The sequence below is a fragment of the Egretta garzetta genome, unplaced genomic scaffold (genome assembly GCF_000687185.1).
Source record: "Egretta garzetta isolate BGI_Z169 unplaced genomic scaffold, ASM68718v1 scaffold264, whole genome shotgun sequence".
Classification (NCBI taxonomy): Eukaryota; Metazoa; Chordata; class Aves; order Pelecaniformes; family Ardeidae; genus Egretta; species Egretta garzetta.
The window spans coordinates 3005999-3011157 of NW_009259685.1; the positions used below are offsets into that span (position 1 = coordinate 3005999).

General features: G+C 41.5%; 1 protein-coding gene across 6 annotated transcripts in view; it reads right to left on the reverse strand.

Annotated features, from left to right (window-relative positions):
• IKZF1 (IKAROS family zinc finger 1) overlaps positions 1 to 5010 on the reverse strand; it is a 70373-nt gene extending 65363 nt beyond the window's left edge. For 2 of the 6 annotated variants that reach the window (XM_009638735.2, XM_035894155.1), the window contains exon 1: positions 4482 to 5009. The gene's annotated coding sequence lies outside the window, so the exon portion shown is untranslated. Of the gene's footprint in view, positions 1 to 4481 lie in introns of all 6 variants that reach the window. The other 4 variants (XM_009638737.2, XM_035894153.1, XM_035894157.1 and 1 more) reach the window with 4 other exon arrangements.
• Positions 5011 to 5159: the final 149 nt, after the last annotated feature.

Here is a 5159-nt window from a genome sequence, read left to right on the forward strand (position 1 = left end):
AAAAAAAAATCCTAACCTAAAAATAACCCTTAAAATTATTATAATTGAAATGAATTAGCAAGTTCCTCCACACAACATGTTTCAGTTAACTCACTCTGCTTTTGCAAATATTTTGGACCCAGTTCACTACGGACAATTCCAGCTTTATATTGCAATTGCTCCACTGTTCTCAGTGAGTTGATACAAGCAGAAAAATGAAGCAATGCAGCGGGGAATCAGATCTATCTTACAGAGCAAGTTTCTCTTTTAGTGAGAAAGCTAGAGCAACTGGGATCAGCAGAAGAAATGTAAATCTTTCACGTGAAATACACTTCAAAATAAGCTAAAGAGGTGGACAGTTCCCATTCCTTAAAAAAATATGACAATTTCAGTGTGACGGCTCTTCAAAAACTGCAGTCTGAATGGCATTTTGAGGCATTTATGCAAGAAGCACGAGCATGCCATGCAGGTCCCAAACCTGCACTGTCCTATCCCCATGAATTTGCAATGGTACGAATAAAGTGAAGAACACTCATGTATCTTTTCAGGACTAGGACCTACCTCTGCAGGCACCACACTGTGCTGGTAGTGACTTGCTCAGTGCAAAAAAACCTGCAATCTCATCTTATTCACCACCTTAAAGCATGGAGGAAGGTGTGTCTTAAAGGAGAAGGGTAAGGCTTTGGGGCTTTTAATAAAGACAGGCTGTTGGGCTTTTAATAAGGACGTATCACAACATAACCTTGGGGGCTAACATAATTCTGTTTAAATTTAGGGAGCAAACAAAACTCTTGCTGACTCCAAGTTGTAGTTATGTTTATGTACAGATTACAGATGTAGGGGCAAGAAACCACAGCTGACCTTGGAAGCAGGGAGCTTCGCAGCCAAAGTCGGTCCATTTTGCTGGATAGCCACTAGGGAAATAAAACTCCTGCAGCTACTTTGGATGAGTAGAAGGTATTTAAAGTAGCCTCCTGTTTAAAAATTGCCATAAAGCTGACAAGACTGAGGCTGCATATCTGCCTATCATCTGATGGAGTTCACACTCTTCTCTAAATGCTGTTCCCCTCCAGCGGGAAAAAGGAAAAAAATAATCTTTGGATTACAGAAAGAAATACCCGTGAGGAATAGGTCTTCCTCTTTTGACTCTTGCATTGAGTTTCAAGCATTTAAAACGCTTCCCAAAGAATCGTAGTCCCAGAAAAACTGATGAGAGCCCTTACCTTCCATTCCTCAGCTGACATAATGTATTCCCGGTATCCTTCTGAAGATATCTAGCAACTGCATTTAACCCAATGGTGTTTGTCTGGCAGTGCAGCCTCCTCCCCTTTCTTTTTTGGGGGGAAGGATTCTGAGAAGAAAAAAATGTTCCCAAACCTTTCTTTCTGTGTGATTTTATACTTCCTAGAAAAGTGGGGTTTGTCACTTGGGAGGGGAATTCCAGGGGAGCCCACTACAGTGCCAGAAGCACATCCCGCCTTACGCTCGTAAGGATGACAACTTTTTCCAAAGATCCCATTATTGCTACACTACGTTTTACTACTTAACTATGTTTTCTTTGGGCTAATTCTATTACTTTTAATAATACTAGAAAGTAATGACTGGTCAAAATGTAATCAAGTACATATGTGAGTCTTGACTGAAAAACAATAAAATTCACTATGGACCCAGCTTTTCTTGCACATAAAACAGGAGGAAAAAAAAAATCCCACAAGCCTTCAGTGGAAGTTTTTCCTGAAAAAGAGCCACGCAATTAGGCTGTGATCCACAACTTTTGATATCCTCTGGACTTTTTAAGAAAACATGCCAAAAATGATCTGCCAGAACAGCATACGATTCATCATGCCCTCGTTTTCTGTTGCTGAAATACAGACTGGACCCATTTCCTTGTTTTCTGCAAGATTGTGGTGTTAGTGTAAGAAGTACCTAAGCTCAAACGAAATATGTCTGGAAATGTTTTGTCTTCATTTTGGAGTTATCCAATTTTAATGATGAGAAGCAAGTCTTGCATTGCTGTAAAACTCTGTGGATTGACTCTCTGCTTACATTTCTCCATTGCTATGCACTGGAAGTGGCAAGCTGACCAGGCTTTTGGTATTAAGGTCCACAAGGGAAAGGACAACTGCTACGGTAATGCCGCAATGGAGACTACTGCATTTTTTATTGTTCAGTGCATGTAATGCAAATGACAAAGATGTCATTCATGCTTATATAAGGGAACATGCAACCAGCCCATTCCTGGCATGAGCACTGGCAGCTGGGAGCCAAGGTGGAAAGTCCCAGGTGTCTGACAAGCTTGTCTCTCTCTACTGCAACTCCTGACTATGGGACCTGCTAAAAATACACCAACCCACTTTGCTCACTGGGAGTTAGGCAGCCACCCTGAGAAATACTCAGCTGGGATAAATTATGTGTACAGGACCAGCGCCTAAGCTTCTCCAGTTACTGGGAGCATGAAGAGCCAAGAGAGAAGGGTCCTCTGCCCTGTCTTCCCATCAATACATTGGGCCAGAGGGATTAGTGATCCCTCTTTGATTACTGGGATCCGCCAGTCCTTCCTGATTGAATTAGGACAGTCAGTACAAATCTACGTTATGCCTCTGCCTTCCTGTTGCTTCCCCTGGAAGCTGTACCCAAGGAGGTAGATGACTCTTGCAGGTATCAGAGCATCAGGTTTCAAATCCTGGCTCCTGAGGATGTCCAGTACGGAACTTCCATTGACTTCAGCCTGGTCAGTCTTCTCACTCAGTGGATAAACCTGCCTTCTCCTTGGCTTTTTCTTTATTGCTAGGGATATGATTTATATTTCTTATTGGTTTTTAGACTTGCAGTATATCAAGTTCTGACTTTAGGCTACTTGACTCAAAAAAAAAAAAAAAAGAAAAAGAAAGAAAGAAAGACTGGGAGCACATGGATAATCACTGATATTAATATTTGTGAGAAAATCTTGAAGGTTGGAAGTGAGTCTGGGATAATAGAAACACGAACTATGGAAAGTGCAGAGCTCTGCAGTATTTTGGACACTTCCCCCATGCAATTCTGCTAAGGACAGCTATCATTTTAAGGGTTCTTGGTCTTGCACTTGGTCTACACTTAGTTTCTCATGTCCACATGCAGCAGTTTCAAAGGGTTTGATAAAGCAATGAGGCAAATGGCCATCAAACTAGACTTAGCAGAGCTGTGCTAAGGATTGAGTTACCTTTTGAGGGAGTGGGGCAGGAAATATAGGGCAGTCTAAGCAGTATATCCTGTATTTTTTATTCAGTTTTAACACAAACATTTATGAGTTAAAATCAAAGCAGAGCGTATCAATATTAGAAAGAAGCTTCTGCATGCGAGTGATGACACCTTTTGGAAAAGGGACATAGTATGAACCACTGTATGCTACTGTTAAATTAACCCGTGAAGAGGAATACTGGGCATTTTCATGGTAATGTGAACAAAGCCATTCTCACTTTTTTGACTTACAATTTCCCTCATTAGAGAAGAGAAAGAAGAATAAACAAAGTAACCCAAGGGCAAAAAATTGGTTTGGAAAATTCAGAAGCAACTACATTTTCACATGAGAAAGCCACCCCACCCTTAATTTTTCTGTTTCACTGAGACTCTGAACACTTTAACTGCGATTCACTAGCAAGGCAAGAGAGCGGTGCCGCAAGCCACTCGGATCACACCCCTAGTTAGTCGATTCGGATAAAGTCCTTCCAAGTATTTGGAAGGAATTTTAGTACTTACTTCTAAATGCAGTATATTAATATGCTTTTTCTTTACATGTGAATGATCATTTATAATGTTTAATAGAGAGTCATACTACATGGTACTCCAGTATGCACGTGAGTTACAATTGATGTGAGCAGTCAACTGAAGCTAACAGCGTGCGTCTTTTAAAGGATTTGGCCCTTACAATGCATTACAGCTTCCAATTTTAAACCCAGACTATTAGAAGTCTAGCAAATGGGTTATTAAGGTGAATGAATGAAATATAATCAGGATTAGATACCTGGTTTATTTCTTTTTTTTTTTTTTTTTTGATTTACATATTAAACTGTCTTTATCTGACGGCTGGACAGTAAATGCGTATGTATGTAACCTCGGCAGCATCTACCTATTGAAAGAAAAATAGCTAGTCAGGAAGCTCTCACTCTAACTTCTGACCCCCACTGAAAGTCCTTTGAAAACACTACTTGCGCTTATATGTGCAAGCAGACTCACTGCAAGGAAAAAAAAAAAAAAAAGAAAAAAAAAAGAGAAGGAAATAAAGGAAAAAAAAGAAAGAAAAAAGAGAGAAAGAAAAAAGGAATAACATTATATTCCTCTACAATAATTTACATAGTTTAAGCCAGGGGCCATACCAGTCTACAAGTTCTTGCACTCCACCAAACATTGCTTTTTTGAGATAATTTGCAATCATAAGCTACACATTTTGTCTGACACAGTATTATTAACGTTTAGCAATTTTGGAAGCAGAATGCTTTGCACAACGTCTGGCAGCGTTACCATACCTTCTAGACCAAGGTAGAAAAGTAATCCAAGAAGTAATCGGGTTTCTTGAAGCACAAAATTAAAAGTTTCCTTAGAATCGACTGCTGCAGTGGGAAGTCGTTTCTTCACACACACAGGCTTTAACTAGGCGCATCTTCTTTAGTAAGGACTATAGGGCGAAACCGTCCCTTCAGAGAGAGAGTAACTTGGCGGAGCAGGGCGAAAGAAAACCCCCGGCTGTGACAGGCTGGATGGCAAGGAGGGAAACTTCTGGCGGCACCGCTATTCGGAAGTCAGCAACTTCTCCTCTAGCGCCGTTCCCCTCAAGCGCAGAGGGGCTGCTAATTTTACAAGTTCCTAATGGCTTTTACAACCCCCATACCTGCCTCCCCTCTGCAAATTATAGGCGCAAGCAATTTGCACTCGGGCTCTGAATGACCCGGAGTGCTTGTAGCTGACTCCGGGAGGCGAAACCAGACCGGTCCGCACCCGCTCCTGCGTGGGGGCCACGCTTCCACCGCCGCTTCCCTCCCCTCTGGATCAATGAGCACCCCTTCCCGGCCAGCTCCTCGTGGCTACTCCTCTCCGAAATTTTAAGGAAGCGCTCCAAAACACGCCTGGATTACACGCAAACCGCGGCGCGATGTTTTCAAATTTAAAAAAAAAAAAAAAAAAAAAAAAAAAAAAAAAGGGGGGGG